Source organism: Orycteropus afer, unplaced genomic scaffold, assembly GCF_000298275.1.
Source record: "Orycteropus afer afer isolate SDZICR_OR568_19922 unplaced genomic scaffold, OryAfe1.0 scaffold00131, whole genome shotgun sequence".
Classification (NCBI taxonomy): Eukaryota; Metazoa; Chordata; class Mammalia; order Tubulidentata; family Orycteropodidae; genus Orycteropus; species Orycteropus afer.
In genome coordinates, this window is record NW_006921718.1 from 7972735 (window position 1) to 7996443 (window position 23709).

Here is a 23709-nt window from a genome sequence, read left to right on the forward strand (position 1 = left end):
GAGACAAGGTACATGATAACCAACATGGAAGAATGTTACTTCTGCAGTCTGTGTTTAGATTAGAAGGACTTAGTAAGAGTACACAATTCTATAATGTTGCAGTTTAGTAAGGTGGATAAAAGGCAAATTCCCATGTAATTTGCCTAAATGACAGCTGGTGTGCTTCTATCACAGAACAGATATCCATCAAATATACTTTATCCCCTTTTTCCAGTGTCAGCTACTCAAATCAATATTAGGTAACATTCAAAGACTTTACAACTAGATAGCAAAGCTCTAGGTTCTAGAGCCCCAGTCCGTAGCTCAGTCTCTTGGTTTAAGTGTTTAAGAGGCCTCTAAGGTAACTATGAGTTGGAATCACCTTGATGACAATGGGTTTGGGTTTAGTTTTTGGACATCAACATGAGGTCCTTGAAGAAAAGACCAAAATAAGCCAAACTGCATAATTGCAGCCCAGACCTTTGGAGGAAGAGTTTAGGAAATGCTGGGTGTAAATGATGCCATGTAGTATTGGGGTATGTTTACATAAGCTCCAACCCAATTATGGAATCACACAGCGGAGTTATACCCAACAGGTTACCTGGCAGTCTCCTCATTTTGTAGATGAAAAACCTGAGGACCAAAACTTAAGTGACTTGTGTAAGGTCAGTGGTAAAATTAAAGTAAGAATTCAGGCCTCCTCATTTCTAGTTCATTTTGGCTCTCAACATTACAAAAACAGATCTATTTCCAAAACCAAGCCTGCTCCTCAGATCATTTTATGTCTCGAGTGCCGTATTTTTCATTTCACTGGTATGTTCCTTGCCTAACTACCTGTCTAATTAAGGCATATTACAGGAAATCCTTCTTACTCATAATTTTAGTAAATTCATTCAAAAACTATTTTTGAGCATCTGCTATTCTAGCAGCTTGTGATTATTAGTAAAGAAAACAGAGATCCCTGCTCTGTTACAGCATTTAAAATGTAGTTTACAATGTAGCAGAGTTTATAATAATAGTGATAGAAAATATATATTATAAATAAGTAAATTATAGAGTAGGAAGAGGTGAAAAGTACTATGGGAAAAAGATAGAAGAGAATAATGGGAAATTGGAGTGTTTAGAAGGAGAGCAGGGAGAAGACAGCTAAAATCTAGTCAGATTAAGCATCACTGACAAGATAACGTTTGAACTGAGACTGGATGGAGTGAAGGGGTGAACCATAGAAATATCTGGAAGAACAACTTCCTAACAGGAGGAAAAGCTTCTGTGTGCTTCTGTGTTCCAGGGAATGCAAGGAGGCCAGTGCAGATGGAGCAAAATGAGAGAGAAGAGCACAGAAGTTAGAAGAGGAAGAGGGGACCTGGTCATTTAGGGTCTCTTAGGCTATTTTTAAGGACTGCAGCTTTGACCATGAGAGATTAATACCTTGACTGTGTAGGAAAAGGAAGAGGAAAGATTCAGAAAAATGAACCTCTTCTTAGAAGAGTAGGGTTTGAGAACATGGGCAACAGCATGTGGTGGTTATGTTTGTGTGTCAACTTGGCTGGGCCTGGTTGAGTGGCTGGGCAACTGGTCGTAGTTATTCACCATGATGAGACTAGCAGTCAACTCCATGGTGGGATCTACCACAAGCAGCTGAGTAGCTGCCTTTGGGATGTGGTCTGCTTCCTGTATTTAAGGAGAAGCCTTGGGAATGGTCTCCAGCCTATGGCATGCTTGGACCCTGCATGTAGCCGTGTCATTGCTCAGTAGCCTGCTATGCTCTGCCAACCTTGGGACTTACAATGGACTGAAGTTAATGGTCTGCCATGTGGCTTGGTAACATCAGGACTGTGCCTTTTTACTTGTCAACGCTTGGGCTTCTCAGCCTCAGCAGCCAGCAGCTGTCTGAGTGAAGAAACGTCTCTAGCTCCAGTGGTCTGGGAACAGGAGGCAGAGCTGGACCCTAAGGTTGAGGGGCTTTCACCCAGCCCCTAGAGCCTGGCACTTTGAACTTGGACTTAAAGCCTCCAAGCTGTAAGAGAATAAACTCCTATTTGTTAAGGCCATCCAATTGGGGTATATTCCTGTCAGAGTGGCACTAGGTAACCAGAACACAGCATGAAGATGCAGAGCATTTAGAGAGAAGGGAGAAATTAGAGGAAGTTGGAAAGGCAAAGGAAAATACAGAAGAAGAGAGATATATACACTGGGTAGTGGGTAGTGTGTTAAAGATAGCCATAAGATGAAGTTATATCCATGCGACCTTCCTTCTTATAACGCCCTCTAACTTCCTAATTTGGACATGATGCCACTTTACCACACCTGCACCTCAATCAGGAGCAACATTCATCTGCAGGCCTCTGCACTCCTGACTAACGTCAACACATCACATCCAATAAAGCAGCTTAAACACAGTAGGTGGCCTCTGCTCTAGGAGCATACTTCATCAACACACATGCCGTGTTAAAAGTCACAATAATGCCATGAGGTACGATACTATTTGCTCCATTATGTAGAAAATGATCGGCGGTTCAGATAGGTCAAGCTGTCCAAGGTTACAGAGATCATAAATGGTGGTGATGATGAGAAGTTTGGTCCATCTGGCTATAGCTATGCTCCTCTAATAACATGCTGCCTGTCTTCAGAATCACCATTGTTGTTTTAACTTTGCCCTTGCCCTTCTTTCCAAAGTCCCTGGTTGGCACAAATAGTTAAGTATTTGAATGCTAACTGAAAGGTTGGCAATTCAAGTCACCCAGAGGCACCTTGGAAGAAAGGCTTAGCAATCTACTTGAAAGGATCACAGCCACTGAAAATTCTATGGGGCACAGTTCTACTCTGACACACATAGTTTGTATTCCATGAGTTGTAATATAAAGGATCACCATGAGTTGGAATGGACTTAATGGCAACTTGGTTTGGTTTTCTGGTTTACCCTTTCCACCTCAGTTGAATTCTCTGGGCTCTGCTCTTTCTCTGACTAAAACTGTGGTTTCCATTAAAGTTGCCCTGCCTTGCTGTGACCCAGCTTCCTTTTACCCAGCTCCCTCTTACGGCATGACTCGTGGAACCTCTACAGCACATACCTCACACATGGCTGCAACAAACAGAAGCCACCTCTAGTCTGAGGGACTAGCACGATCCCATTTTCATATTAAGTCCCTAAGGACTTGTCTTGAGAAGAGAGTAAGACTAAGTAAGGAATAAGCCTACTCTCAGATCCCCATCAGTAGGGAGCAGAATGAATCCAAGAGCTAAGGAGGAGAAAGTGAATCTTGACTGTATGGGGACTGATTAAAACTGGAGTTCGTCAAGTATGTTCAGTAGACTGCTTATCTGGCAAAAACAGACACATTGTTTTAAAATTAATGAAAGCTCAGTGACTTTAATTACAAAGAGCACTTAATTTCTACTCTTGTTAATTTAGTACAATTAATTATTCTTTATCACATTTCATTACATTCTTATTCTGCAAAATATTTGGTATGTATAATCAGACTTTGCAAACACATGCCTCGACAACACGTTTCCATTAAAATTCAAAACGTTACTCTCTTTATGTTTCCTTTTAACAAATCCCAACATTGTCACCCCTTGATGTGCGTTTTACAGTTCAAGTCCTGAGAGATTTATTAAGAACTATCTTTGCTGTACAGGTGGGATAGGGCAGGTTACTGCAGACACAGTCTGAACCATGCATAAGTCAATCAGTTAGAGCTCAAAGGGATCTAAGAATGTCATATGGGCTTTTTTAAAAAATCTGTTAATGTAATCAGTCAGATTTTTAAAACATCCTTGTGTTCTTAGAATGCTGTTGTTGTTATTTGCCCTCCAGTGGAATCCAATTCATGGTAACCCTATGTACACAAAGTTGAACTGCTCCACAAAGTTTTCAAGGCTAGGATCTTTTGGAAACAGACTGCCAGGCCTATCTTCCAAGGCTCCTCTCGCTGGGTTCAAACCACCACAACCTTTTGGCTAGTAGTTGAGCACTTAATTGTTTGTACCACTCAGCCACCATTCTTAGAATAAACCCTGCTTTTTAAAGATTTGCTGGACATAATTTGTTAGCATTTAAAATTTTTTTAATTTCTAAACTTGAATAAAATTAATCTGTAGTGCTTTCTCTTTTTCTGTTCAGGCTTCATGCTATCTTAGTTTTAGAGATACACTACCTTTTTTCAGTGAGCTGTTTAGCATTCTACCTCAGTTTAAACAACACAGGAATTATGTGTGCTTTTGATGCTTTCATACAACCCGTCTGTGAAACTATCTAAACTCAATGTATTTTTTTAAAGGACAAAAGGATAGATTTCTTCTATGGTTATTAAATTATTCAGAGATCCTTTTAGGATCATCCTTACTGACTTCTATTTTAGTAAAAAGTATGTAATTCATATAGATTTTCAAATTTATTTCTGGCTTTAATGACCAACTTTTTTTTTTTTTTGTCATTTACGTGTTTGTTTTCTAATTCAAAGGTAGAGTATTAATATAGGCTGTGAAACTTCCTACTTTGTTCATTTCTTGAGTTGTTTTTTTCTTTGCCTGTGCATGCATGTGTGTCTCCCCTTATGGTTTACTTTTAAATACATGGATATTTGAAAAGAACATGTATTCTCTGCTAATTGGGTACAAACTTTCGTGTATATATATTCTTAACTTAAAATTGTTCACATTCTTAGCTCTATTTTTTTTCTCCTCTTTCAGACCTGTTTACCTTTCAGTAGATTATCTAGAACCGTTACTGACCCAGCATCCTCCCTTTACCAACCAGATTCAGTGTGCTACTTAAACCCAAATGTGGTTACAACAGCACTTGAAATTGTTTTTCTGATACTGCTAAATGTAGGCAAGGAGGTGGCATCTTTTGATCTCCTTTAACTACACAAGAGGAAAACAGAATTACCATCAGCAGCCCAAGGCCTGTTCTTATTTATGAGGCCAGATATGCCGCCACCCTCTAGCCTTCCTAGTAACCTTGACACCAACCGTTCCTCCCACGGCACCTACAACCTACCCCCACCTAGTGGGGTTCAATAACTCGCTACAGTGGCCACAAAGAAATCACAGATTATGGGGTTTATCACGGAATCAACAGGCTACAATTCAAGTTCTGGAATGTGCTCAGTCTCTCTCAGCTGGCCATCTCACTCAGCAGCCAGCCATCTCTCTCAGTAGCACGTCTCTCCCGTCTCTCAGCAGCATGTCTCTCTCACATGTCTCAGCAGCACAGCTCTTTCAGCAGCACATTTTTCTCAGCCACCAGTCAGAGAGACATCCCCCCCCCCCACCCCCACCCCCACCCCCCGGGCTCTAGGAGGGCTCCTTTTTGAGCCCGGCAGAGTGGCCAAAACCAACCAATCCCAGCATCAGAATTCTATACACCTGATAAGAATTGCTTTGCGCTGCTCCAACAGAAATACACCAGGTGGATAACTTTAACAATCAGCTACTCACAGCAAAGGGGGAATTACAAAGAGTATGTCTAGAAAAGCCACACCATGTAATTTACCACACCATAAATACCTTCCTTCCTCCTCAGCCTGTTTATAAAGTAAATGATTCCAGTAAATTTCATTTATTTATCTACATCTCCATTGTTTCTTTCTTCCATAGTGAAATAAAGAGAAAATTGCAGTCACACCATGTATTTTCCATCAAGAAGGTTTTTCCAACATTATCTCTGAATTTCAAATTTTACCCATATGAAAAAATGGCTCTACTAACTTTTTCTCTCTAGCGTCTAACAAATCTATATATAATACTGCAAAAATGGCAAGGAGGCCACATGTTCTGACCTCCTCTAACCTTATAAGAGGAAGACAGGATTACCAGCAGTAACCCAAGGCCTATTCCTACAAGGCCAGACATGCTGCCTCCCTCCAGCCCTTTCACCAACTGTTCCTCCCAAAACACCCACCACCTCTCTCCTGGGTTCAATAATTTGCTGCAGTGGCCACACAGACCTCACGGATTACGGGGTTTATTAGGGAAGCACCAGGCTACAGTTCAAGTTCAGGAAGAATGCTCAGTCTCTCTCCCAGCCCACCGTCTCTCAGCCAACAGTCTCTCACAGTCTCTCTCCCAGCAGTGCGAGTCCCTTGGTGTTTCACTCAGCAATGTGCGTCTCTTGAGTCTCTTTCCCAGCAGCGTGTGTCTCTTTCAGGAGCACGTGTCTCTTGCAGCAGCACATCTTCCTCAACCAGCAGTCAGAGAAAGTTCTGCCTCTAGGAGGCCTCCTTTGAGCCTGGCAGGGTGGTCAAACTAGCCAATCATAGCATCAGAACTCTAAGCACCTGAGAGAGAGTGGTCACCTCCTAGAACATTGTTTTGTGCCACTCCCAACAGAAATACTCCAGGTGGACAACTTCAGCAATCAGGAGCTCCTCAGTTGCTCTTAGAAAATCCCACCTTGGAGTTTACAAAGACTTAGGGTAGAAAAGCTACACTAAGTAATTTACTACACCGCAAATACTTAAAGTTAATTAACAAAATTTTCAGTCTGGTTGCCCTGGCAATACTTTACAATTTCCATCTTAAAATTAAAAAAAAAAAAAAAAAACACAAATAAAACTGTCCCATTTATAGAAAGACTAAAGTGACATTATCACTTATAACAGAAAAGAAGAGGTAATTGAGGAAAGATAAGCTGGTTTCAACAAATTTAATTTAAAATGCTCATATTCACTGCTGTCAAGTCAATTCCAACTTGTAGTGACCACCATTGGGTTTCCAAGGCTGTAAATTTTTATGGAAGCAGACTGCCTCATCTTTCTTTTGCAGAGCTAGGGGTACGAACCACTGATCTTTTGGTCAGCAGCCAAAGGCCTTAAATCACTACACCACCAGAGCTCCTTTCATATTTAACAATCTCTTTTACAAGATTAGCACTTAAAATATTGACAGGGTTACCCAGTTTAAAGTGATTTTATAATAACTGGTGTGGTAAGTTTGGAACAATCCTAAAAAAACAAAAACCAAACTCACTGCCATAGAATCATATCTGACTTAAAGGGACCCCTCCTTGGGTTTCTGAGGCAGTATCGCTACAGAAGTAGACTGCCTAATCTTCCTTCCGAGGAGTGGCTGGTGGGTTTGAACTGCCAGCCTTCTGGTTAGCAGTCTTAGGCACTATGCCACCAGAGCTCCCAGGAACAATCCTAGTTAATTGTTTTTTTAAAAAAACTTTTTATTGTGATTTGAGTGAAAGTTTACAGAGCAAATTGTTTTTCCATTCAACTGTCCTTACACATTTTGTTCATAACACTGAAAGAAATCCCCACAATGTAACAGCAACACTCTTCCCACTTCCTCCCTGTGGTTATCATTTCCATTTGTCCTCTTTCCTATCCATTCCTGCCTCCTGAGCTTTATCAGTGGGCAAATGGTGCCCTTTTGATCTCGTGTGGTTGATTGTTCTAAGAAGTGCATACCTCCGTGGTGTTATTGCTCACCCTATGCATAACCCTGTCTATTGTTTGGCTTAAAGTTGAGCCTTGTCTGGAGCAAAGAAGAGTGAAGAAAATCAAAGATGCACAGAAACAATTAGTCAAAGGGACTAGTGGACCATGTGAACCTAAGCCTCCATGGCTCCAAGAAGAGAAGAACTAGATGATGCCTAGCTAGCACTGCCAACCACTCTGAAAGTGTCCACAATAGGAGATCCTGGACAGAGTGTAACGAAACTCAAAATAATAATAAAAAGACTTGTTGTTATGTGCCGTCGAGTCAGACTCGACTCACAGCAACCCCTCCTTGGGTTTCCGAGGCAGTATCACTATGGAAGTAGATTGCCCAACCTTCCTTTTGAGGAGTGGCTGGTGGGTTTGAACCGCCAGCCTTCTGGTTACCAGTCAAGTGCCTTAGGCACTATGCTACCAGAGCTCCCAATAAAAAGACTAGGCTTACTCACAGAGACTAGTGGAACTCCTGAGATTACGGCCCTTAGTCTTCCTTCAAGCCTGGAACTGAACTCACCCCCGTGGCTCAACTTTCAGTGACTTATCTCTTCTCTCCATTCTTACTAGATCTTCTGCAGGTCCATATACAATAGGGCAATCATGATTCACAGGTAGCAAATGCATTCAAGAGTTTTTGTGCTTAAATTAAACACAAAGGCAAATGAAAAACTACCTAGGTGGAAATAGAAAAAAAGAGATAATAATTTTATCACTAGATTCTCATTGTTAGGTGCCGCTGAGTTGGTCTCGACTCATAGGGACCCTGGTAGCATAGTGCCTAAGGCACTTTACTGCTAAACAGAAGGCTGGTGGTTCAAACCCACCACCCACTCCTCGAAAGGAAGGTTGGGCAATCTACTTCCATAATGATACTGCCTTGGAAACCCAAGGAGGGGTCGCTATGAGTCGGGTCTGACTCGATGGCACATAACAACAACACAACAACACAGGGACCCTAGTACAACAGAATGAAACAGTGCCTGGTCATATGTCATCCTCACAATCTTTGCCATGCCTAAAGCCATCACTGCAGCCACTATGTCAAACCATCTCTCCAGAATCTCGTAACTATTTAATTTTTGTAGAATCCCACACATCTGACAGAGAAGCTGATTTTAAAATTGTTTAAAATGGACAGTTAAAAATAACAGCAGATATGCTCCACATCTACTAATGCAAAACAGGCAGCATAAAATGGACTAGTAAAATTTTGTTAATAATAATAAATAAAGAACAGTTGAAGTCCAATCTATTCTGACTCAAGGAAACTCCATGTGTGTCAGAGTACAACTGTGTTGACAGGATTTTTAATAGCTAATTTTTCAGTAGTAGATTGCCAAGCCTTTCTTCTGAGGTATCTCTAGGGGGTCTACTCACTGCCGTCGAGTCAGTTCCGACTCATAGTGACCCCACCTTGAGTTTCCGAGGTGGTATCTCTATGGAAGTAGATTGCCCAGTCTTCCTTCTGAGAAGCGGTTGGTGGGTTTGAACTGCCAGGCTTCTGGTTAGCAGTCGAATGCCTAGGTGAACTCAAACCATCAACCTTTATGATGTTGTTGTTATTGTTGTTATGTGATGTCAAATCGGACCCAACTCATAGCGACCCCTCCTTGGGTTTCCAAGGCATTATCACTACGGAAGTAGATTGCCCCATCTTCCTTCTGAGGAGTGGCTAGTGGGTTTGAACAGTCAGCCTTCTGGTTAGCAGTCAACCAAGTTTTAACCAGTTGCACCACTAAGGGACTCCTGGTAGGTACTTTGCCCTCCCCCAAAATCCATCCTGATTCTTGAGCACACACACACACACACACGTGAGCAAACATAGGCACGCACACACACACAGCATACAGCCATTCTGAGACAATCCCTGGGAGGTCCAAATACTTAAAAAATACTTCAATGTGTCTCAAATTTGGATCTGATTTAGTATCAGTGTCACAGAATTTAGTGGGTAAAACACAAAAATAAGAGAGGAAGAGTCTAGGATCACTGTCCTTCCTCACACCTCACTCTGCTATACCTTAAAATCTGATGTCTCAGAGTAGCTATGAACCAGCCTAGGGAATCACAGAAATCTTCAGCCAGCTGGTGTTAGTGGGAGACAGATCTCTTCATGGTACCAGCTGAGGTGAACTTTATGAAATCCTCTACAATCCTTCTTTCATTCATTCATTGAACAAATATTTACTGAATGACCTCATGTGCTACGGGTGCTAGGTACAGGGAATGAAATAAAGTCCTTGCCTTTCTGGATTTACAACTCTGAGGAAGATACACCACAAACAGAGCTACCCAGCTTAATGCCAGGTGGTGATAAATGCTTTGACACAGAATCAGGGATGCGGGTGCAGTGCATCACCAGGTGGGTGAGGTAAGTTCTCCCTGAGGACACTGCATCTAGAGATCTAAATGAAATAAAAGAGAGAGTCATGCAAATAACAGGCATGCATGTTCCAGGCACAGGGAATAGCAAGAATAAAAGCTCTAAAGCAAAAATGAGCCTACTCTCCATATTGAAAAATATAACTCACAGTTACTAAGAAGATACATAAACTGTAATAGTTAACAAGTAGAAAATACCAACAAGGACTTACAAGAAAAAATATTTTGACATACAATAATTTTTTACTAAAGATTTCATCCTCAAGGTCATGCTAGCAAAATAAAAGCAATCTCTACTAAATTAGCACCTTCTGTGAGGCTTTATGCCTCTACACACTCTCACAAATCTTTGCATTGCTGTGCAAAGAGATTTCCACCTTCATTTCTAGTTGTCACAGAGAGGCTAAGAAACTTGTCTAAGGTCACAAAGCAAGTGGCAGAGACTCTCAAATCCATGATCTTTTTATCTGTCCTCAATACCAAAAGCAAAAGGAAATGCAACCTTCTTAAACAGCTTTTCTGGTATTTGTATGTTTAGTCAATGGCTCCATTTTTCCTCAAATATAGGGCAAAAAATTGATTTGCAAAGAGAAAGAGGTCCAGGATCTTTGGTGTGGACTCATCACTCTCTGGTTGGCCACTTTCTCCATTTCATTTGCTCGCTGGCCTAAAGACATTACACAATAAAAGGAGGTGCTTTCTTATATTCAGCTTTAATTTGTTGTGAAAACTTCTATTACAAATCCAAAACAAATGTCATCTCGACATTTTCAAATTTAGAGACTGACTCCTTTAAAATTGTACTGTGGATCCCTTTCATTCACATTCCATGATTTTATCATAACCTTTTTTGGCAAGCTTCGCTGTGAAGACTATTCTGCACAATCATAACCCCGAGGGGGAAAAAATTAGGCTTGTTGATACAGTCCCAGAAATATTTCATATTTCAGCTCGTTCAGAAATACCAGCTGTACTTTCCCAGCACTTTCTTTGACTCTGAATTTAGGATTTAACACCAAAGGAATCTATGTGCAGCCTTTTTTCAGTGGTTTGTTAAAGATGTCATACTTAAATGTTTTTAATTACGTAATAAAATGAGTTTGCATCACAGTGAAATATAAATTAGCCAACTACAAAGAACAAAGCATTAAATGATCTGTAAGGCTGGAATATATGCTACCTTAACTTAGTGGTTCTCAACACTGGCTCCACATCAGAATCACTTAAAAAACTTTTAAAATACCACTCTCTGGATCCTACCTCAAACCAATTAAATCAGAATTTCTGAGGGAAAAGCCTGGGAATTAGTATTTGTTTTAAGAGTTCCCTGGGTGATTCTATTGTGCAATTAGGGCTGAGTATCACTGCCTTACTCCTCCAAGCAAACTGAGAATCTTTCTAATGAAGTTCCCTATTGACAGTGGAGCCTCGCCAAAGGCGTGTTCAAACATCCTAGCAAACAGTGGCTGGCCAAATGCCAATGAGGCAAGGAGCCCTTCAGATCTCTGCCTGCCACCAAGTGGTCCAAGCCCTATGCTGAGCCCTGTGATACCTCTAGGAATCTCTGGACCATGTATCCTTTCTACACAGGAAGTGATTGATAATGACACTGTAGAGTCAAGCTTTGCTACTCAAAATGTGGCCCTTGGGTCAGCATTATCAGCTTCACCTGGGAGCTTGTTAGACATCCAAGCTTAGACTCAGATCCTCTAGCAGACCTACTAAATCAGAATCAGCATTTAAGCAAGATTCTCAGATACACATAAAAGTTTGAAAACTGCTCTACAGTAGCAGTTATCAAACACTGGGCCCAGCAACAGCATATCCTGAGAACATGTTAGAAAAGACCTTAAGAAACTCCAGGGGTGAGGTCCAGAAATCCTGGCTTTAACAAACTGTCCATGTGCTTCTGATACATGCTGCATTTTGAGAACCACAGTGCTAAGATAATTATTCTCAACCCTGACTGCATAATAAAATCCCTTACGGAGTGTGAAAAACCCAGAAGCCCAAGGTACACTCCTGATCATTAATTACATCAGTATCACTGGAAGTGAAATCTGGGCCTCAATATTTTTAGAAATTCCCCAAGTGAGGCACGGTCTGGAAAGACCTCTTAGCCATAACCAAACACCTTGTGGTACTGAGTTACGAGGCTTGGGGGATAGGGATTATAGCCTGTGGGGAAGGGAGGGCAGATATCTAAGTCAATTTGCATATCAAGTCCATAATCATAATATTCTACGTCCTACTTCTGTGAGTAGTGACTGGAGTCTTAAAAGCTTATGAGCAGACATCTAACAACAATGCAATGCACTGCCATCAAGTCGGATCTGACTCATAGTGACCCCTCCTTGGATTTCTGAGGTGGTATTACTACAGAAGTAGATTGCCCAACCTTCCTTCTGAGGAGTGGCTAGTGAGTTTGAACCGCCAGCCTTCTGGTTAGCAGTCAAATGCCTTAGGCACTATACCACCAGAGCTCCTATCTAAGAGACAACTATTGGTTTCTTCCTGTCTGAAGCAAAGAGAGTGAAGAAAACCAAAGACTCAAGGAAACAATTAGTCCAAAGGACTACACAAGCCATAGCTTCCACAAGCCTGAGATCAGAAGAACAAGATGGTGCCCAGCTACCACTACTGACAACTCTGTCCAGGATCACAATAGAAGGCCCTGGACAGAGTGAGAGAAAAATGTAGAACTAAATTCAAATTCATAAAAAATACCAGACTTACTCATCTGACAGAGACTGGTGGAAGCCCCAAGACTATGGTTCTTAGATACCCTTCAAACTTAGAACTCCTGGAGACCACTGTATAGGCAAACAACAGGCAAGCCTATAAAGTGAATAGTAACACTCATGAGGAATGTGCTTGTCAGAAAATTCAACTATAGGAGACTATAAGAGACCAAAAGGGCAGCATTTGCCTAAAAGTAAAATTCAGAAATCAGGAAGAGGAAAGACAGCTAGGCAAATGGAAATGCGGAACACAGGGTGGAAGTGGGGAGAATGCTGACCCATTGAGGGGACTGCAACCAACGTCACAAAATGATAAATGTATAAATTTTTAATGGGAAGCTAATCTGCCTCAGAAACTTTCACCCAAACCACAATAAAACATCCTCAAAAAATTCCCCAAGTGACCCAATGTGCACTCAAGCTTGATCCACTGCTTTAACAATCCCTCCTTCCTCCACCTCTTTCTACACTTTCAGGGGATTTGAAGCTGCTTCAATTCTCAGGAAATCTGAACCAAATAAGTCTAATCTTACTTGAAGAGTTCAGAGCTTCCTGGGAAGAGGGAAGGAAGTTGAGAGAGGTTTCCAGGACCAGCCCCTGGTGGTGGGTAGAGAGGTAGAGGAGGTAGAGAATGAAGGAGCCATATCCCAAAGGTGACCTTTATGTATCCTACTGAATTTTAAATTATATTTTATGAATGTGTACTAGCATTTTAAGTCCAGAGACATTTTTATTTCATCATTCGTTAATTCGTAACAGAAAAGAGTATTCAAGTTACTCCCAGAGGGATGTGCCATTCAAACACATACATTTACATATTCATACACAATAAAAGTTTTTAAGGATGTATGTATGAATTTATATTTTAAAAAAATCTGGCAGTAATATAAGGCAAAAGGATGGTTTTGGATAAACGTGCAAAGAACCGAGTATTGGTTCAAAAAGATTAACTTTACCTAATAAACTAGTGTTCTCTAATACCTTTTCTCTGTTTGTCATAAAGATAAGCCCACAAAAAAAAAAAGGAATCAAAATTACTAAAGAATGGGGCAGATGACTGATGAGGAAAAATGTAAATGAACTAAATGTGTAGAGTCAGCTCAGCAACATCTTAAGAAGAACTTCGTAGCAGCTTGGAAATGTTGTATAGGCAGGCATAAACACTAGAAATACAGAATTCCCCAGGGGGGTGGTGTTTATTGGAAGGCAACATCCATTACAGAACAGAAACAAAGCCTCTATTTTGCTGATTCTGTGACTTCGGGTGGGTCACTTTCCATGCTTCCACTGAGGAAAGGATGTTGCCACTTGGTTCTTCTTTTGTGTAATGATTTGAAAAAATGAAATAAAATGTCAGATTTCAAAGAAGCCAGAATGAAGGGCTGAGTGCTCTCTGTGTGTAAAACGAGGGTGGTACTTGTGGATTCTGTCTAGACAGGTACTGCACCAGAAGTTCTAGGAGCCCTTCCTATGCAGCCAGATTCCAGAGATGCATGGTCTCTGCTCCTGACAAGAGATCAACAAGTGCTCGCAGAATTAAAGGAGGAGTTTATTACTATGGTAGAAAATGTGATCCCACGTGATTTCAAAAAGCAAGGGACAATAAACCAAGGGCATTATCAGTAATTTTGTCCGTACATGTATGAGTCCCAGTTTAAAGGTCTTCAAAATAACTACGAAGAATATTATGTGCTGATCTGAGATCTTCAGAGATTCTAGAAAGTGACTATCTTTACGTGATTAAAGTGATGTGTCAAAAATAAAGAGTGGATGCTAGGCAGAAGGAATAAAGGACAGGCAGAAAGCACAGTGAGCAGAACACATTGCGGCTATTCTCTTTGCTGAAGATAGCAGCAGCTTGGCAAACAAAGAACAGCAGAGCAGACTGTTCAACTGGTAGCCATCATGAAGGTTTGTACATTCTGGGGTGGGGGGGAACCTATGTGGCTGAAAAGATAGAAATAAACTTTAAAAAAAAAAAAAACATTTTGGCCCTTCAATTTTTCTGCCTCTTCCTTTCTTCCTGTTTTTTATTTTTATTTCATTGATGATAAACTACTTGTTCATACAATCTGTCATTTAACAGAGGTTACTTTGGTCTTTTTTATATGTAAGTCAGACAGCCTAGTAATTTACTACGAAGGTTTTAGAGCCAGAAAGAACTATGTTAAAATACTAGCTCTTCTACATATTAGCTGTGTCTCCTTAGGAGAGGAGGGAAGGTCTCTCTGAGCCATAGCTTGTTCAGAATTGTTAAAAAGGTTAAATGAGATCATTTATGAAGCAAGAAGTCCCAGGCCTCACACTTCTATGCACTGAACAGACAGTAATTATCATCATCATCATCATCATCATCATCACCTGCTACAGAGTTAGGCATTAAGTCAGAACTCAGTGTATATTCTCTCCCTGCAAGTTTCTAGCCCTGTGTGATGTTAGGCAAGTCACCTAACTTCATGGTACCTCAGTTTACTCCTGTGTTAAACAGAATATAATAACACTCTACAAGATAGTTTTGAAGATTAAAGGATACACATATATATAATATGTTAAAAATCAAACAAAGACCCACTGCCATCAAGTTGGATCCAACTCACAACTACCCCTCCTTAGGTTTCTGAGGTGGTATCACTAAAGAAGTAGATTGCCCAACCTTCCTTCCCAGGAGTGGCTGGTGGATTTGAATCACCAGGCTTCTGGTTAGCAGGCAAATGCTTTACGCACTAAGTCATATGTTGTTAAAAGATATTAATACATGTTAAGAGAGAGAGCTCCCTCAAATGCATGGCATTCTTAGGTCCTCATGTCAGGTCAGTTCTGTCTCATTTTGTTTTAAATCTAGTGCCTAACATAATACCCCCAACACAGACACAATCAATAAATGTTTCCATAGCGACCCCTCCTTGGGTTTCTGAGGCAGTATCTCTATGGAAGTAGATTGCCCAACCTTCCTTCCTAGGAGTGGCTAGTGGGTTTGAACCGCCAGCCTTCTGGTTAGTAGTCAAATGCCTTAGGCACTATGCTACCAGAGCTCCTTTATTATTGATAGAAGTAGAATTGTTTATGAAATACACACACGACATATATCCCCCCACATACACATACCTTAGCATGTTACACACATACACCTTAGTATGTGAAAACTCTCACACAGCTGCTGCTTATCTGTCAGTTTCTATTATTAAGTCTTTTATTTATTTATTTTTTAAAGGCGACATTTTGAGAAAATCGTCTCTACTCTGGGGAAGGAGGGAAGCTGCCTTATACAACTCCCAGGTAGTATTCCTAGGAGATTCTTCCCCAGCTATTTCCACATTCAGGACACGTGGATGGACTCTGCTCACAAAGTTATCAAACTGAACAGATGACATATAACGGTAATGAATGCCTCCAATAACAAACATGGGCCTCCTCATGTGTACACCTGTACCAGTAAGGCCCTCCCTGGAGATAAATGGCTTCTGTTGCAGACCACTTCCCCAGAGGGTATGCCTCTGAGAACAGCCTTCCTTGGCCTTGGATGCTCTCACAGACTCATTCCCTTCCCATGCTTCTCTCCCTGAAGGCCTCTCCACCCTTTTGCATGTTCCTTCTGCTCCAGCACAAATCAGACTTCCCAATCAGACTTGCAGTAGGGTAAGCCCCTGAACAGGCCTCGCATTTCTATGCTGTCTTTGTCTCCTTTGTGTACCCACTGCGTAAACCCTCATCCAGCAGGACCGCCAAGAGGGCACCGGGAGACTACAAATATGTGAGCTGCAGCTGAGCAAAGGGACGTGTTTACTTTTCATCCTGAACTACAACTTGACCTGCGGCAAAACCAAAAATACTGCAATGTTTATTTTTTCCCAGAAATGATAATTATAGTACTCCAAACATTTTTCAAACTTCAACTACCAAAATGGAAAAGGCATTTCAAAAAAAATAATTTATTAAATAAGCACTTATATTCTTGTTAGCCCTTACATGGAAATTATAGTCCCCCGCCCCTTCATAGCCATTAAAGGGCTTGGTTCCTGGCTCAGAGCCATCTTCCAGGGAAAGGTGGGGCTCAGCCTGGGAAGCTAAGGTAGGACACTAAAGAGTCCTCCTTATTCATTTCAGTATGTGTTTATAGCACCTTTTCTACTTCAAAAATGGCAGTGATTTAAGGAACAGTATGGACCTGGAGTTATACAAAGGAACTTTACCACATCTGGCTGGTGCCTGAACCAGAAGCAAGAGGCCAGACAGGTCCCTGGTACAAAATACAGGAGGCACCAGACTTAAGACTCCTCTCAGGAGTATCACTCCAATCCTGCCTCAACTGTCTCTAAAGGAAATGCTTCCTCACCTCATTTCTCACCTGGTTCTTTTTATCTAACCAAAGTTTTTCTGGACACAGTACTCCCTTCAAGCTAGTATGATTATAATTGCTATTATAAGGCTTTCTGACACTCTTCAGACCACTGGTTCTCAAACTTGAGTGCATGAGAATCACCTGGAGTGCTGCTGGCTGCCACCTCCAAAGTGCTGATTTAGTATGTCTGTGGAAGGGCCTGAGCATTTACATTTCTAACAAATATACAGGTTACTGATGCTGCTGCTCAGGTATCACACCTTGAAAACCTCTGCTTTATTTATTTGTTTGTTTTTATTGTGCTTTAAGTGCAATTTTACAAAGCAGAGTTTGTTTTACATTCAACATTTTGTGTACATTTGGTTTCACTCCCCGATTAGCATCCCCAACCCTAACCCACTCTCTTCCCCTCCCTTCCTAGTACCCTCTCAGGTGCCCCTCATAGTTATGTACTCCTGTGTGTCCTGCATTTCCTCCACATGAATGTTGCCCCTCTGGTGCCCCATGGTTGACTGCTTTACACCAGTCTGCTTGAAAACTTCAGTCTCTTGTGAACTCCACCACAATCCTTGCATTCTCATGAAAAGCTGATTCCCTCTTCTGTGTGTATGTGTGTGTGCGCGTACACATGCATGCATGCACAGATGTAAATATATAGTCAGAGCTGGCCCTAAGTATATGAGGATAGTGATTTGTGTGGTGAACTTGATGGATCTGACCAACAGAGGTCCCAGTCATTCTCATCCTGCTCCATATTAAATTAGCAACCAACAAGGAGCCTGGTACCTTGGGCCTGAGATAAGATTCAGAGGAGCACAAGAGACCAAACAAGCACACTCTTGAGGCTTATATGGCAAGGAGAGGTTGCAGCTGATGCCAAATTGAATACTGTGCTTGGTATCAGTGTTGCTCCCATATTTCAAGGTTCCATCCCATTTTCAAATATGTGAAAGGATAAAATGATTCCACAAATAAGTTTAATCTGAAAGAATAAAAGGAGACATAGTAACTTATGATGAACCAACATTTATATTCACACTTCAATTACTTGGAATTTGTGGCTATTTGGGGAAAAAACTGTCATGAAATTTAACTTTATAAATGTTACGAGGTCTGGGCTCCATAAAGTTGCTAGTCATCTAAGTCCCTTTTTATTTATTTTTTTGTTCCTCAATCTCTATTATTACAGAATTCCAGCCAGTCAGAAATGCAGGGCACAGTCCTCAATAGCATAACATGAAAAGCCGCACTATTTCTCTGGTAACTTCCCATTGGCTGAAACGTAAGCACATGGTCACAACAACCTGCAAGAGAGTCTGAGAATGGTAATCTTTATTGTGGGAAACCATATCCCTAGACAAAAATGTTGCATCTATGAAAGAAGAAAAGACTGGACCCATGGACAAAGGACAATTAGAAATCTCTGCAACAAGTTTCCTAAGAAAATGAATTGAATAAACAAGGGAAGTACTTTGCCCATTTAAGAATGAAAGTAAATAAATATTCTGAAGAATCATTTGAGAAACTCTAAAATAAGCAACAGATGTCCTTCTTACTAAATAGCTACATCTATTTGTTAAAAGCACTTGGAAAATTCTTATGTATTCAATTGCTCCATAAATATTTAATAATCAACTACATGTAAACCACCCAAAAACAGTTGCTGTTGAGTCGATTCTAAACTCATAGTGATCCATGTATCTCACAGTAGAACTATGCTCCAGAGGGTTGTCAGTGGTTGATTTTCCAAACGAAGACTGCCAGGCCTGTCTTCCCAGGCACCTCTGGGTGTACTTGATCTGCCAAGCTTTCAGTTAGCAACTGAGGGCTTAATCGTTTGTAACACCCAGGGACTCTACTATGTACAAGATACTGTAAGAAGCTGCATATTTTAAAAAAAAGCAAGGCTAAACTTCCAAACCCTTAGTCACCAGTGATCCTAGATTTTCCATACATATAAATTTGAAGCAAAAGCCCTGGTGTCTTTTGGAATGTTCTCTATATAACTCGGTTTTCAACATATCACTCTAATATTCCTACAATTCAGGTATGAAAAAGAGATGGATAGGAGATTGAAGGTTTATACAACACAGCAAATGAATTGATATGCTTGTTCTTATATAAAAAAGTGGGCATGATTTTATCAATAGGACTTACTTGTCACAGGAGAAGCTTTCTTAGTCAGAATCCTTAGATACAAATGAGGAAAATATTGTCAAGAGAAGCCAAATGATCTTCCCAAGGGTGATCCACTTAATAAATGTGAAGGCAGGGCCAGAAGCCAGGTCTCCTAGAAAATTCTACACCAGCTCCACCGGGACACACCTTCTTGTCCTTGGTCTATAGTCTGCACTTCCTCTCATAGTTACACAGTTCTTACATAACACTCAAAGTTGTTTAGAATTTAGCTTAAAATTATTATTTGGTAACAAAGGTCCTTTACTATTGAATAAACTAAGTATGTAAACCCCAAACCAAAATACCCTTTATAAGCAGAATGGCTAAAAAGAAAGGTCAGAAGAGCAACCTTTGGTCATAGTGCAACTGTGGTGCTGTCCACCAGCCAGGTGCTGATAGGCTGCCCACCACCCATACAGGGCACAGAACCACACTGTCTGACTGAGTTAGAGGACAAATACTCCGGAGTGGAAGGATCAGAAGGCCTGCCGTGATGGACCATAAGGACAGGCAATCTGTCTACACACCAAAGGACTTGTGGCTGAAGCCCCAGGAAGAGACATATCCCATGAAGAAGATCCCAGGCCTCTAGGTCATGTTTTCTTCAGTAAAAGTGGAGGCTTTACAGGCTGGTTATATGTGAATTTCTACTCCAAGTTATTATTTAATGACATATAAAGAATATACCTTTTCTCCATACAACACTGCCCAGTCTCAGAGCTCCAGGAGCGAGGGGAACCCCAATTTCTAGATCTACCTGAATTCACAATTCTTTCATTGTCCTCCCCACTCAAGATGACTTCTTCCTAGGAGGCTAACAGGACCCAATTAGCTAGTCATTATTTTTAAATACACAATGTTTGATATAAGTGACTATTGATACATGTTAGGAATCTCAGCTGCTTCTAAAATTTTAAGACTTGAGACATCTGATCTGGCCTTCAAGATTAATAGTGTAGATTCAAAAAGGGCATTTATCCAACATCCATTACTAGGCTGCCTATATATATATAAAAAAAAAAGTAATACAGTAGATTCCAGATATCCTCCTATAAAAAGGGAAGAAAATACAGTAGATACTAGGTAAATCCTGAGATCTCTGTAAGTGCTCTGCTAGTGCACTGGGCTATACATAACAGTTGCCACAGAAAGTATAATTTTGTGCTGCCCAGTGAGCTCATTGAGACATTTTCAGGAATTGCTTTTCCTGTTTCTATACCATGCATAAGTCACACTTTTCATTTCATAGATTTAATCTACTGCCAAATATAGCACACTAGCTTTTTAATTTGTCCCAGATTTCTGCTTTCTGGTAAAGAACCATCAATTTCTACAACCTCTTTACTTCTTTCTTTGCTCCATCACCAGCCCTAGCAACCGGCTTTCTTTTATAAAGAAAAAGGTTGAGACCAGTTCATGAGTTCCTACAGACGCGATAATGAGGTAAAAACAATTGGGCAGTTGGCTTGTCACCAGCTAAGTGATTTGCTCCTGCATAGGTACTTCACAGCTCACCTGATTCAAATTACAAATTACTACACACCACGGACCTTCTAGGTCACTGTTTCATGAATAATTGAATTCGTGAATGTTAAATCAATGAATTGAAAGGGTCTACTGTGTTAGCTTCTGTGTAACGAATCTTGTATAAGTCATGATTATCTGTATTTAGTAATAACCTCATACTATCCAACTCTTCCACCCACTGCCCACTTAAGAATGCATTCAGAAGGCTCCACATGGTCTGAGCTACTGATGAGAATGTTGGTAACAACAGAGTTTGTCATCATTAAGGCTCCTTTGGAGTCACAGAGGAATGTCTCAATTAGTGATTCCAAGGGCACCAGAGGATCTAATTTACATCCTTAATTATATCATTATGAAGTAATTATTAAATTAAGAAAATGATTCTTTATATTGGAAAATATCCTAGACTAACTTCTAATCAAAACATAAAAATAAGCAATATAAGTTTAAACTGCTAGAAATATGTAAAACTGAGTTGTTCAAGTGAGTTTTAAGTACTTCATGAAACATCTAGCTTTAACAGTACTCCTGGTAAACTTTTAGGAAAATTCTGCCCAGCAGAATTAATTTTTTAACTAATGTATCTAACCGTTGAGGTCTTACTCTCTATATTTTAATCCCCTAGATGCTATGTTTTTTAGGCTGAGAACCACATCGCCTTTACATTAGAGCACAGAAGGAAGGTATTTATTGCTTAATTTACAAATGTTTCTAGTAGGTACTTGGTGCACAGTAAGTGTGCTACGTGGTTCCTCACCTCCATAAACTCACTACTGAGTTAGGAAAAAAAGGGGAAGCACCATCTAGCATGGAATGAGCGAGTCACGGACTCAATCCTGGGACTGGTATTTACTGCTTATGTGAACTTGTGTAAGTCTTTTCTTCTCTATGGACTTTGATTTTCTCCTTTATCAATGGGAAAGTTACTGATAATTCCTAAGGTTTTTTCCAACCAAAGAATCAGAGATAAATACAGAAAATATAATGACACAAAACACTCATCAGGAAGGTGACCTAGGCAATACACCATTAAATGGCAAGTGAGAGGTGAAAACAAAAAGGATTGTAACTTTAGAGAAAAGAGCAACTGCAGTTGCTGAGAAAACTTAATAAAGGAAGTGAAATTCTTACCAGAGATTTGAAATGTGTATACAACTGAAAAGAAATGTAGTAAGGAGGATGGAGTAGGGACTATTCCTAGCAGGGGATGTGGCTTAAGTAGAGTAAAGTGTCACATAGGACCCTTGTCTCACTCTTATGCATCCCAGGTGGGGTCCTACTGCTAAAGGGCCCATTATGCCCTTATCTGCCAGTGTTTTCAATCAAGCATATCCATCTCCTACAATGCCCTTCCCACATATCTATCCAGCTGGCTGGCCAGGTTGCCAGCATATACCAGTCAAACATTTAGAGTGCGACCATTACATCCTGGGCATATTACAGGGTTCAACAACACACGGTTCCTACTCTCAAAGAGCATTCTGGTCATCTTCAAGCAAATGTCATCTCCTCTGTGAAGTATCTCTTCAACTCTGTCTCCCCTACACGTCTTATTCCTTCCTCTAGTCTATTTTCATAGACCTTTGTGCATGTCTGTTTTATATAAGGTTCCTATCACATCATTAATTACTTATACTTATATCCTGACAATCCATGAGCAAATGTGATTTCCATGAGGGCTGGGCCTGAGTCTTGTATGTCTTTGTTTCTTCACTGCTGAACATAATGCCTCAACTATAGCAGAAAGCCAATCAACTATTGTATCTCTTATTAATATTCCCTAGTACTCTTAATGTAGCATAGTGGCTAAGACACTTGCCTGCTAACCAGACGGCTGGTGGTTCAAATCCACCAGCCACTCCTCGGAAGGAAGGTTGGGCAATCCTACTTCCGTAGTGATACTGCCTCGGAAACCCAAGAAGGGGTCGCTATGAGTCGGGGCCGACTCGACGGCACATAACAACAACAACAACAGTACTCTTAATCTCTCTACTCCTTTCTCCTACCTTCCCTCCCTTCCCCCTTCCTTCTTTTCCTTTCTTCCCCTTCTCTATCTGTCTATCATCTCTACCAATTACTTGGTAACCTTTCCTAGCTTTAGTTTCCTCATCTGCAAAATGGAGATAATAAGTATCTTGACTTCATTGAGCTGTCGAGTAGTTTAAGTAACGCACACAAAGAGCTTAGACTAATACCTGATCATAGATAGCTAAGCAGTAATTGTTAGCTCTGACTTTTAAACAGTTATCCCCCACCAAAAAAAAAATTTAAAGATCTTTATAAGCCATGAAACAAAATCAACAATGAAAAGTCAATGATCAAGGGTACAGCACTCAGTAATTTGTCACAATAATCAAGTAGCATGAACCCAAAGCATAGAAAAATGTAGAAAGTTCACAGAGCCTTCCTATCTTAGCTATATAACAAACAAAAAAGATCTGGACTCTTTAATAACTGTGTGATTATCATCACCTTACTTTAGAAACATCTGTGCACAATAAACTGCATACTACTATAGTACTGTACTTCAGTCATTTTTTTTTAAACAAAGGAACACTGTAAACTGATACAGTGCTTAAGCAGCTGAGCAGAAGGTGTGTCTCAAGGTGTAATTAACTTTATGAACTTTTCAAAGGTCTCCAGTTCTAGCATAGCAATTACTCTGAATAGTTAAAAACATACTCTACTGAAAGCCTTAAGTGGGTGTATATTTCAATGAGCCCTGGCTGACCTTGGTTTAGGGCCCCCAGTATGCACTAGTTACCTTAAAAAATACAATGAACTACTTAAAAGCAGGTCTGAAACAAACCACCTAAATTCATTCATAATTGTTAGAGGGCTACAGTGCACTGAAGGTGCACTCAACTACTAACCTAAAGGTTGGTGGTTCAAACCCACCCAGTGGCACCAAGAAGAAAGGCATGATTGTCTGCTACCATAAAGATGACCGCCAAGAAAACCTTGTGGAACAGTTCTACTCTCTAACACATGGGGGTTGTCATAACTCAGAAATGACTCAATGGATATGGGTATTTTCAGTTCCTACTGCATTGAATCTGGTAGCATAGTGGCTAAGACACTTGCCTGCTAACCAGACGGCTGGCGGTTCAAACCC

General features: G+C 40.6%; 1 protein-coding gene across 1 annotated transcript in view; it reads right to left on the bottom strand.

The window, feature by feature from the left end:
* The window catches only part of CRIM1 (cysteine rich transmembrane BMP regulator 1), a 287524-nt gene that overhangs the window by 142606 nt on the left and 121209 nt on the right, over window positions 1-23709 (bottom strand). The window lies entirely within an intron of this gene.